Below are 13,474 nucleotides of genomic sequence, written 5' to 3'. Positions count from 1 at the left end.
CATTCCTTAACCTTTTTCATTTTTCTACCTCCCTTTAAAATGTTCCTTAAAATATACAATTCTGATCAAGTATTTGATCATTTGCCATAATATTTCCTTGTGGTTCAATATTTTGATTGATTGTGCATCTCTGAAGTGCCTTGGAATGAATCATTACATTTTTAGAGCTATAAAATATTACACCTTATTACTGGCAGTAATCACGTTCTGAGTATGAAGAAACTTGGGGCTGGCAGGTTCAATGTGTATAATTATTTATATTTTAGAGATACAATACGACAACAGGCCCTTCAGCCCAATGAGCTCGTGCCTCGCAATTAAACCCATGTGACCAATTAACTTAACGATCCGTACATCCTTGCAAGGTGGGAAGAAACCGGAGCACCAGGAGGAACCACACACAGTCTCAGGGAGAATGTACAACACCTTACAGACAGCAACGGAGTTGAACACGAGCTGCTAACACAGTAATAGTGCGATGTTAATGGCTGCACTACCTTTTGACAATATTTGACAAGGCATCTTATTAGGACAATCCTCTGTAAGAAACAAATTCTGAGTCAAGTATTGTTAAGGGCATGGAATAGGAGTTTCAGCTTTGACTTGACATTGGCACAGGAAATGCAATGCACAATTGATCTGTGACCAATGTAAAGAATCTAGATCACATTTCAGTGATTGTAGCACCCAGCCTATGGTAACCATACTGTTCAGTAAATTATCCCTTCTGGCTAAAGCACAAACTTCAGAATAAAGGTGCAACAATGGAGGAAGCAGGTATCTTTTTTCTCCAGTTGATTAAAGCATTGTTAGTAGTTGTGCAATCATGTGAGTCGAGTATGATGATCTCATGAGGGGTTGTCTGTTGGTGGCTGTAGAGGCCATCCCGATATCCACATATTTTGCTGATCACTATGGGACTTAGTGATGGATATTAGAGTGGATTCCTTTCATAGAGAATGCTTGGCAATATCTTTGTTGAATGTGGAGAGACTGTTGTGTGTGCAGCCACTACTTGGTGTTGATAGATCAGGGTCAAGGTCCAGCAGCATGGAATGCAAGATGACTGGGGACCATTCATCACGGATACAGCCTTCCTCTGCCTTCACTGTCATCTGCCACCAACTCCACCAATGAGGTTTTGCTTGGATTGTCCTTGTCTGGAACCTTTCGCTTGACCTTACTGCTGTGGGTGACACTGCGAGGAGCTAAGCTATAGATGGCTAAACTCCAAATGGCATTGCTGTTGGGATCTCAGGAACTCACAAGCATCTCCACCATGAGATGTACAAGATAATGCGAGGCGTTGATCGTGTGGATAGTCAGAGGCTTTTTCCCAGGGCTGAAATGGCTAGCACAAGAGGGCATAGTTTTAAGGTGCTTGGAAGTAGGTACAGAGGAACTGTGAGGGGTATGTTTTTTACGCAGAGAGTGGTGAGCTGTGTGGAATAGGCTGCCAGCAGCGGTTGTGGAGGTGGAAACGATAGGGTCTTTTAAGAGACTCCTGGATGGATACATAGAGCTTAGAAGAATAGAGGGCTATGGGTAAGCCAAGTAGTTCTAAAGTAAGGACATGTCTGGCACAGCTTTGTGGGCTGAAGGGCCTGTATTCTGCTGTAGGTTTTCTATGTTTCTATGACAAGGTGACAATCCTTGGACTAAGCACCAGAGATCTTGGAAATAATATTAACTATCATGATCTGTTTTTACAAGGGGCAGAGAGCTCTTCGAACATCTCAGAATCGTCAACTTCGGTGGTCAAAGACAACAATACGGCACTGAAAACTTTAACATTGTTGTTGAAGAAGTCCAAAGATTTCATACAAGTGATTGCAGCATTTTTAATCGTCGTAATATACAAATACACAACTAATTTCAGATGGTGCTCAGTTCACTTTCTTTTTACCGAAGACAATAAAATAATTCTTGTTGAGCTGACTGTGCCATGGGAGGAGGAATGGAAAGAGGCCCACGAGAGAAAGACCTTGAAGTATTAGCCCTTAGTGCAGGAGTTTAAAGACAAGGGATGGCAGGCATGGTTGTTCCCTGTGGAGATGAGCTGCAGAGGTTTCCCAGCCAAATCAGCACTGCGGTTGTTGTCAGATCTGGGCCTGGACGAAAGGAGCAAAAAATAAGCAGCTCATAGGATGGGGGAAGTGGCCGAACAAGCCTCTTGTAGGATTTGAAGTAGGGGAGAGGAGGGAAACTGGAAGCCAAAAGCAGATGAGCAGTGATTTGGCCACCACTGCCAGCCCACCAGCTGGAGAGTGTCATGGTTAAGGGTCGAAACACTCAGTGAAGGTTGGGAACCACCTGATGACATCTGCTCCTGGCTGAAGGCTACGGTTACCTTATAAGGTAACTGGAGAATGCACCCTAACAGGTGTATGTAACAAGCAAACAAGACTGACCCACCAACAATCTGTCAATCAGACTAAAGATTTGTGTGCTTCATCTTATTCTCACATAGTTACTGAAAGTCCAAGAATCACATCCACCTCTCAGCCTCCATTACTATAGAGAAAACAACCCAAGTTTCTCTCTATAGCCTCTGTCCACTGATCCATGTTGCATCCTGGTAAACCTCCTCTGCACCCCCTCCAGAGCTCCAGATTGTTCCTATAATGGGACAACCAGAATTAAATGAAATACGTCATGACCAATAACAGTGCAGAAACAATAACAAAAATTGATATCTTCATTAATAAACCTTAATCTCATATCTACCCACTCCCTCACACTTTATTCAAATTTCACAAGCTGAAGATGGTTTAAAACTTGGCACCTCTTGCAATCAACTTTACATGACCTTGCATCATATCTATGTTCCTTCATCTGCAACTTCACCAGACAGCACAGAAGCACCCAGAAGAGAGTACTGAGGGAAATATACCATCATTCAATTTCAGTTCGGCGTCTGCCAGCTCACCTGCTGACAATATACCTAATTTTAGACAGTGACATGGAGATGTGATCTACATAAGTTAAGACACCAAGCAAAAGAAGCCTGCAGGATGAAGTACATACCAGCTCTTTCGAGAATGAGGTCATGCAGAACTGTGAAAAAGTATTAGGCACCCTATGTTTGTTTATATGTTTTCAGACAGTATGGCCTCCACAAAACTCTGATCTCAACATCACTGAAGCTGTCTGGGATTACCTGGAGAGACAGAAGCAAGCATGGCAGCCAAAGTCTGCAGAAGAATTGTCGCAAGCTCTCCAAGATGCTTGGAACAACCTACCACTCAATTTTCTTATAAAATTGCATAACAGTTTACCTACGACAATTGCTGCAATTTTAAAGGCAAAACCCCCAAATATTGATTTAATTTAGTTGTTTACTGTTTTCTGCTCTTTATAGTAATTGTTTTTTGATATTTGGAAACTTTTCATTTCATTATTTTTGAAAGCATCTTTGCTTTGTAGATTTTTTTTTACATTTGCCTAAGCCTTTTGCACAGTACTGTACAAGATTTCAGCTGCCTAGTCCTCGGATGGGGAAGGCTGCAGAAGAAGTCCGATGTCCTTGCATAATTAAATGCTCGGTACTTGGAAAACCCGCCAGTATCTATGAGTCAAATTACAAAGAGCATCGAGGCATCTGATACCAACTTGGCATCGGCCTTGGTATTGAGCTTGGAGTTGTCCTATCCATTCGACCATAAAGCATAGGAGCAGAATTAAGCCATTCAGCCCATTGAGTTGGCTCCACCATTCCATCATGGCTGCTTGATTATCCGTCTCAACCCCATTCTCCTGCCTTCTCCCAGTAACCTCTGATGTCGTTATAAATCAAGAACATATCAACTTCCATTTTAAATATATCCAGTGACTTGGCCTCCACAGCAGTCTGTGGCAATAAATTTCACAGAATCACCACCCTCTGGCTAAACTAATTTCTTATCATCTCTGCTCTGAAGGGATGTCCTTGTATCTTGATGCTGTGCCAAGATTCTACCTCTATAAGAATATATTCTGGTCCTAGACTCTCCCTGTATAAGAAACTTCCACTCCAAGTCCACTCTACAGTATATAGACCTTTCAATGTTTGATAGGTTTTAATGAGATCTCCTCTCGTTCTTTCCGGAACAAAAATGGCGGCCAGCTGAGTGCCACAATTGAGGGCATGTCAAGGATGCAGCATCCAATAGCTTAAGCTCTACTTGCATTTTGACCAAGGCTGCAAGCTGTTAAAGTATGAGAGCTGTGACAGAAGCTCTCACTGCTATTTCACTGATCTGCTTGCTGCCATGCTATACTTTTTGCACGTTCAGGATTTGCAGAATCTCAAATCAGTGCTTCCACTCCAGGAGAATAGCAGTGACTCCGGAGGGCACATTGTTGCCCATTTTTCTCAGAGAAGCAACTTCTGCCCTTCTGCCAATGTTGTTACAGCTGCAGATCAATCAATCACTCACGTCACGTTATGTGGTTCTCATCGTCTACGTCCCGAGCTACACTGGTAATCTGTAGTCACTCACACTCACACAGTTGCCACCAACATGACATGCTCTCTTCTCATTACTACCAACGAGGAGGAGGTACAGGAGTCTGAAGACACACACTCAATGTGTTAGAAACAGCTTTTTCTGAATGATTCATGAATGGACCATGAACCTATGAACAGTACATCACCTTTTGCTCTTCTTTAGCATGACTTATTTATGGTGACATTTGCTGCTAAACAATTATTTTCACATAATAAACCCAGATCTGACTCTGACTCTAGTTCTGCCTAGAACTATCAAGGCACTCAGAAGCCAGGCGTTATTGGAACGTCTGAAGGTGGTTTGTTAAGTACTGGATGTAACGTTACAGTGTTATTTCATTTCAGTTACTTCCGTTCCTCTTTTACTCTTACTCCTGCTCATCCTCCTCGGCTTCACGCCTTTTTACTGCTGCCAATGCTTCATTGTGAGGATGTTACGCAGCCCTCAGCAGACGAATATAATTTTTGACACTGCTCTGTTGAGTTTCTTTCCACAATAGTCCACACAGCAGGAATGTTGTTTCAATGAACTGCTGATTTCTTTCTTTACATTTTATGTGGCAGAGTGACTTTACTGTGTGTGCACTTGTGCATGGGTGGGATACTTGAAGAATCAGTAAGTTGGCAGTAATTACAGCAAGGTGCACTATAGCCACATTTTACTTTGCCATGATCAGTTTGGCTCAAACTATGCAGAAGGAGACCACAGAATGAAAGTGTAAATCATTGCTATCAGGATACCAAACACTGAACACCAAAATTTCCTGCCTATGGTCACTATTCAGATTGAATATTGAGAGAGAAAGATAATTTTCAATTCTGATGTAGGACAGCATTGAGACACAATACCTGCAAAGAGATGGGATTGCATTGGATGGCCCAGCAGCACAAGGTAACTCGTAATCTCAGCAAAACCATGTGGCCTGTCCACCTGCTATTTTCTGAAAGAGAAAAACAATAAAATGCAGCAAATTCTTGCTGTGGTATGTATCCCATGTGGATTCCTAAAAGCTCATTTGCTGAATTTGCACAAGTCATAGAGCTCAAAATTAGGCATGTCCTCATTCTTGATCATTTCTCACAGACTGTCCCTTGGAAAATTTCTCATAGTAGTTAGTCACATCACCCACTCTTTAAAGAGGTAACATCTTTAAAACAATAGTTGTTGTTCGCAACCAATATAACACAAATGCCACTGATGTAAAAAGTAAATACGAATTTACAAGATGTTCCGAATATCTTCACTCAGGAAGTCACAATGAATACAGCAGCAATGTAGTCCTGAGATACATTTTTAGCTGCAGATGCCAACAGATCTCTAGTTGGCAATGTTTCATGGTGAAGATGTTATCGACTGTTTTGCAGAAGTTTTTTGTTTCCTGAATTGTGACCAAGCAAGAAATCAGATAGTCGCTGATATAAAGTAGACAACATATTAGTTCTCACTGTCACACACACACACACACTAGACCTCAGCAAGGGGTTAGCAGTGGAAAGAGCAAACAGTTTCAAGTTCCTGGGTGGCAACATCACTGGGCGCAATATATTGATACAATTATGAAGAAGGCACATCAGTGGCTATACTTCACTGGGAGGTTGAGCAGATTTAGTATGTCACCAAGGACTCTAGCAAATTTTCACAAATATACTATGGAGAACATTCAAACTGGTTGCATCACAGTCTGGTATGGAGGGATATGTGGGAGGTAAGGGTTACATTGATCAGAGAATAGATTAAAAAATCAGCACAACATCATAGAATGAAGGACCTGTACTGTGCTGTACTGTTCTGTGTTTTGTGTTCTCTCAAAGGGAATAAAGGTTAAGAAATAAACTGTAAGTATTGCCAATCGCATATCATCATGTAAAATGAACAAAAAATGTTGAATAAATTAACTCCTTTCGTCAGCTGAGGAGGAAAATTAAACAGTTTTTTAGGGTGCTGTGGCAGTGAAAATTGTCTCAATCAATATTCAGTGCTGCCTCTCTCATTAAATATAGGCAATGAACTGAATGCTGGTTGTCTTTGTAATGCATTCCGTGAGCGCATTCAGCTGTCAACCGAAAAGGTGATGGTTCGAGCCCACTCATAGATGTTGGAAATCTAGCTGGATGGCGCCAGAGTGTGAGGTAGCACTTACGGGCTGCCCTCAGCATACCCTTGGGTTGTGCTGGTTGTTAACACGAACAATATATTTCACTCTATGTTTCAATGTGACTCTGGAGCTGAATTGGAAAAGATGTTTCCACTCCTAGCACGGAACTTATATTTATGTTTTAATGTGCATCTGCTAAACAATTGAGTAATACCCTTCCTTAAAATATCAGTGATATCATTAGATTCCCGAAAAGCAACAGCTAAAGGTTCTAAGAACAAATCAAAAAGCAAAGGACTCAAAGGACAACCTTGTCTAGTTCCACGTTGAAGTTTAAATGGTTTAGAATTCTGAGAGTTACTAAGAACTTGAGCGGAAGGAGATAAATAAAGTAATTTAATTCATTGAATAAAATCGGGCCCAAAGTTAAATTTTTCTGAAGTTTTAAATAAATAATTCCATTCAACCCGATCAAAGGCTTTCTCGGCATCTAAGGATATCACACATTCCGATATCTCTTTAGAAGGAGAATAAATAACATTCAATAAATAACGAATATTAAAGTGGGAGTATCGATTTTTGATAAATCCAGTCTGATCTTCAGAAATAATAGATAAAATTTTAGTATCAACATTAAGTAAGGAAATTGGTCTATAAGAAGAACATTCAGTTGGATCCTTATTCTTTTTAAGAATAAATGAAATAGAGGCTTCATTAAAAAGATTGCGGCAACCTACCTAATTTAAAAGAGTCAGAAAGAACTGAATATAAGTGAGGTATAAGCAAAGAGGAAAAAGCCTTATTAAACTCTCCAGAAAATCCATCAGGACCCGGAGCCTTCCCCAAGTGCAAAGAGTGAACAACCTCAGCAATTTCCTCATAAGAAATGGGTTGATCCAGCAATTTTCGATTATCATCAGAAGCTGTAGGAATGTTTAATTGATCTAAGAAATTATTCATTACAGTATTATCTTTAGGAGGATCAGAACTATAAAGTTTAGAATAGAATTCTTTAAAAGTAAATTTAGAAAAGTAAATTGAATCTGAATATTAATTGGAAAATATACAGTATTTCCATTCCAGCACCAAACTCATAAAGTTTAAAATAATACGTGAATACAAGTATTTATGACGGTGGCACTCTTGAGAAAGGACTTACAGCAAGGAGTAGTGAGAATGATAACTTTGCTCTGAGTATTTTTAACAGAATTGATGGAATCCAGGTGAGGGGCAGGGCCTTGTAATCTGCAGTTGCCTGATGGAAGAACATGTCAACATCATCACTTTATTAAATGTTAGAGTCACATGGGTCTCAGTCCCAAAGTGCACATTCTGATGGTTGCAGAATTTGTGCACTCTGACCAAATATCAAGAACAATTATTTCTGTTTACTTTTGAAACATCTATACAATATTGAATCCTCATCTGTCAAGGGGCTGTAACTCTTCAATATATTTTATGGCAAAATGAGGCTGGAAAAATAATATCTCAGTTCCTGAACGTGGTAGCATCACACCAAAGGGCAGGAAGAGTTTTCTCTGCTCGAGTGGCAGAGTAGCTATATGCAGGCCAAGTATGGAGCATGCTTTCACCCACACTGGACCCCCCACAATTCACCGACCAACACAACCAATTGACAGGCGACGCAATAGCCACAGCTCTACACACCGTCCTTTCACATCTGGAGAAGAGGGATGCTTATGTGAGAATGCTGTTCCTGGACTACAATTCAGCATTCAACACCATAATTCCCTCCAGGCTCAACAAGAAGCTCAGAGACCTCAGCCTTCACCCTGCCTCGCGTAGCTGGATCCTGGACTTGCTGCCAGATCGCCGGCAGGTGATAAGAGTGGGTTCCCTCAACTCTGCCCCTCTGACCCTCAACACAGGTGCCCCTCAGGGCTATGTACTAATCCCCCTCTTTTACCTGTCTGTGTCACCACCCACAGCTCCAATCTGCTAATTAAATTTGCTGCTGTCACTACACTGATTGGGCTAATCTCAAATAATAATAAGGCAACCTAAAGAGAGGAAGTCAACACCCTGACACAATGGTGTCAAGAAAACAACCTCTCCCTCAACATCACAAAAACAAAGGAGCTGGTTGTGGACTACAGGAGGAATGGAGACAGGCTAACCCTTATAGACATCGATGGATCTGGGGTTGAAGGGGTGAACAGCTTTAAGTTCCTCAGCATAAACATCATCAAGATCACATGGTCTGTACATACTGACTGTGTGGTGAAAAAGGCACAACAGTATCTCTTTTACCCTAGACGGCTGAAGAAGTTTGGTATGGCCACTCAAATTCTAAGAACTTTCTACAGGGGCACAATTGAGAGCATCCTGACTGGCTGCATCACTGCCTGGTATGGGAACTGTACTTCCCTCAATCACAGGACTCTGCAGAGAGTGGTGCGGACAGCCCAGCGCATCTGTAGATGTAAACTTCCCACTATTCAGGACACTTACAAAGACAGGTGTGTAGAAAGGGCCTGAAGGATCATTGGAGACCCGAGTCACCTCATTCACAAACTGTTCCAGCTGCTACCATCTGGGAAACAGTACCACAGCATAAAAGCCAAGACCAGCAGTCTCCAGGACAGCTTCTTCTACCAGCTCATCAGACTGATCAATTCATGCTGACACTATTGTATTTCTATGTTATATTGACTATCCTATTATAAATTACTATAATTGCACATTGTACATTTGAACAGAGATGTAACATAAAGATTTTTACTCCTCATGTATCTGAAGGATGTAAGTAATAACGTCAATTCAATTCATTTCAATTCAGTATGGAAAAACTATGCCCAAGAATGGAGACGCCTACATACAGTAGTAAATACAGCCCAGTTTATCACAGGAAAACCCTCTCCAATATTGAGCAAGAAAGCAGCATCCATCATCAAGAACCATCCAGGCCATACTCTCTTCTTGCTGTTGCCTTCAGGAAGGAGATACAGGAGCCTCGGGTCCAACACAACCAGGTTCAACAACAGTTATTGCCCTACAACCATCAAGCTCCTGAATTAACATTCACTCTCACCTCAACACTGAACTGATTCCATAACATATGACTCACTTTCAAGGGCTCTACGACTCATGTTCTCAGTATTATTTATTTACTTTTATTTATTATTTCTATTTTGCTTTTTTAAATGTTCAGTTTGTCTTCTTTTGCACATTGATTGGTGGTCAATCTTCGTATGTACTCTTTCATTGAATCTATTGTATTTCTTTGTTCTACTGTGAATGCCTGCAAGAAAGTGAATCTCAGGGCAGTATACGGTGACATATACAGTGTGTACCTTGATAATAAATTTATTTTGAACTATAAACTTTACACAGTCATATGGAGTGTGTGAGGTAAACTGATTTTCTAATCGGATGGACTTTATTAGACCATAGATTTTCCCTCTATTCTGAATGATTAAGGATCTGAACAACTACTCTTAGGATATTCATTTTACAGAATACCTCTATTAAATTTACAAGTGTAATACAGTTCTTAGCACGGAGTACACTAATTTCAGGTCACCAGTCTTTCCAGTTTGTATCAGAACTTCAATCTGTGATCATTTAGTTTTTCTCTCTCCATGCATATATTGGATGTGCTTTTTATTGAATGGCCAGGAGAGAGCGGACATGGAAAGGATGTCTCCAGTAGTGGGAGAACCTAGGACCAGAAGTCTCAGCCCCAGAACGGAAAGGTGTCCCTTTAGAACAGAGTTAAGGAGAAGTTTCCTTAGCAAGAGTGAGATGACTTTGGAATTTATTGCCACAGACAGCTATGGAGACCAAGTTATTGAGTATACATAAAGCAGCATTAGATGGTTCTTGTTTAATAAGGGCATCAAAAATTATGGGGAGAACAGAGGAGAATAGAGTTGAAAGGAAGAATATTCAGCTATGATTAGATGGTGGAGCAGAATCGACATGGCCAGATGGCCTAATTCAGCTCCTAATTCTAATAGTCTTATGGACTTATTTCCAGCATCCTCTGTTTTTACAGTTCCAATATTTCCTCCGTCTTCTTCTACTTACATAACTTTCTCTATTTATACTGCAACTGACAACCCTACACTTTCTTAGAACATATCACCACCATTGTGTCATCCGATTTCTTTTGGTGTGTCCAATCTAACTCAAATATTTCTTTTGCTTTCTCCATTCTTTCCCCACTGCATTAGTCCTTCCCCACCATTCTCCCTCCCGGCACTTATCCCTGCAAGAGTCCAAAGTGCTACAGATTCCCATTCACCTTCTCCCTCACCCACATTCAGGGCCCCAGATAGTTCTTCCAGGTTGAGGCAACAATATATGTGTGAATCTGCTGGGGTCATCCCTTGTGTCCGGTTCTCCCGATGCAGCCTCCTCTACATTGGCAAAACCCATCTTAAATTAAGGGAAAACAACAGGAATTCTGCAGATGCTGGAAATTCAAGCAACATACATCAAAGTTGCTGGTGAACGCAGCAGGCCAAGCAGCATCTATAGGAAGAGGCGCAGTCGACGTTTCAGGCCGAGACCCTTCGTCAGGACTTAAATTAAGGGACCTCTTCATCAAGCACCTCTGCTCCATCCACCAAAAACAATCCTGGTGTCCCAGTTTTAATTCTGATTCCCATTCCTGTTCTGACATGTTGGTCCATGGCCTCCTCTTGTGCCACAATGAGGCCAACTTCAGGGTGGAGAAGTAACACCTTATATTTAATCTGTGTAGTCACCTACTGATATTGATTTTTCCTTATGGTTAAAAAAAATTACCCTTCCCTCTTCTTCTATTCTCCCTTCTACTCTCTTTTCACCTGCTTGCACCTCCTACTGGGTCCCCTTCCCCTATGGTCCATGCTGCTTTCCAATCAGATTCCTTCATCTCCAGCTCTTTACCTTTCCCATCCTCCTTCCCTCCTTCTTCCCGCCCCCCCCATTTTTTTATTCTGACATTATTCCCCTTCCTTTCCAGTCCTGAAGAAGGTTTCTCAGCCCGAAACACTGACTGTTAATTTCCATGGATGCTGCCAGACCTGCTGAGTTCCTCCAGCATCTGCACAATCTCTTGTGATTATAAACAATGTTTGTCTCCTGACATAATTTTATGATGGGAGGTCATCAATGTATGATTTGAAGGAAAGTTAAAACTTCAATAAATTATCAACAAAAACAAAACTCCATTACCTGTTCCGAGTAAACATCAATTTATAAATACTCAGATATTGAGTCTCATTGAGTAAAAAAGCAAAATGCCACATATGCTGGGACTCCAAAGCAAGATGTGAATTTGCTGGAAATTCGTATGTGGAGAAAGATACTGTGTTAATGCTTGAAGTCTGAAAATCTTTCCTTGGACCTAATGAATGCCTTTTATTGTAGAGGTCACAATAATCCTTCTGCCATTGATATAAAGAATACAAAGCTCATGTCTTTTAAAGTTAGAAACCTGTCAATCACTGTAAAAGCACTGAACAATGCAAGGTTCCGCAAGAAAGATTCACAACATTATTGAGGGTTATTAAAATAACAATATAAAAGTCTGAAATAAAATGTAAGATATTCCTTTTTCTAGCTGTGGATTATTTATTTCATTGTTCAGTATCCTTTGGCTTCTGCTTTGCTCTGTGACATGTTTCTCACTTTGTTATGAATGCAACAAGGGACACTCAGTAGCCACTTTATGAGGTGCCTCCTGTACCTACCAAAATGGCCATGGAGTGTACACTTGTGGTATTCTATTGCTGTAGCCCACATACTTAATGTTCGACGTGTTGTGCATTCAGGGGTGCTCTTCTGCACACCACTGTTTTAGTACATGGTTATTTAGTTACTATCGCATTTCTGTCAGCTTTAACCAGTCTGCCCATTCTTCTCTGATCCCTCTCATTTTTGCCACAGAACTGCCACTCACTGGATTTTTTTTTGGTTTTTCTCACCATTCCCTGTAATTTCCAGAGATCGTTATGCTTGAAAATCCCAGGAGATCAGCAATTTCTGAGATACTCAAATCATTCCATCTGGCACCAACAATCGTTCCATGGTCAAAATCACTTAGATCATATTTCTTTGCCATGCTGATGTTTGGTCTGCGCAACATCTGAACCTTCTGATCATGTCTGCATGCTTTTATGCATTGAGTTGCTGCCATATGATTGGCTGATTAGCTGTTTGCTAGTGTATGGGAGTACTTAATATGTGGCCACTGAGTGATCTACATCCTATCACAAAATGTTTTTATAAGTGTCATTCTCATTAAGGTCTTTGGAAAGTTTTACAACTTCTCAAATAGCACCACAAAACAATGCTGACTGCTTGGCGATTTCAACAAACCCACTTAACATGAGAGTTGTCTGATTCATTTCGGTAGTCTATTATTAAGTATTATTCCATCTCGGTGGGCTTCCAAGGTAGCATTTGAATGAATGTCAGTCACCAGGAAAAGCATTCAATTGTAAGGCTCTAAGTCTGTTGATTTGTTACAGACACATTGCAAAACAAAACCTTCTAAAGTTATAATGTTCGGCATTTTATGCTATGATGAAACATCCATATATGTTGCATTTTGATGATGGTGTTTAAACATAATCACAAAAAAATGTCATACATTCTAAGCACACTATTGCCACACTAGTCTAAATGGCTATAGCAATTAAAGTAACTGTATTTTGGTATATTTATGATTGACATTAATTTTAATGGTAAGGAGAAGAATTGTTAACTAGGTGTTTCTGAAACTGTATTTTTCCAATCTACTTCAATGAGTTCTGTTTTTCTCCCCATTCTCAATTCATGATAAAAACTGAATTAGAGCATAGAACATGCAATGTAACAGCATGCAGCACAGGAGCAGGTTCTTTGGCTCACAAAGTTGTGCCAAAATAATTAATCT

Source organism: Mobula hypostoma, chromosome 7, assembly GCF_963921235.1.
Source record: "Mobula hypostoma chromosome 7, sMobHyp1.1, whole genome shotgun sequence".
NCBI classification, from domain to species: domain Eukaryota; kingdom Metazoa; phylum Chordata; class Chondrichthyes; order Myliobatiformes; family Myliobatidae; genus Mobula; species Mobula hypostoma.
Note: the sequence above shows the minus strand (reverse complement) of the source record.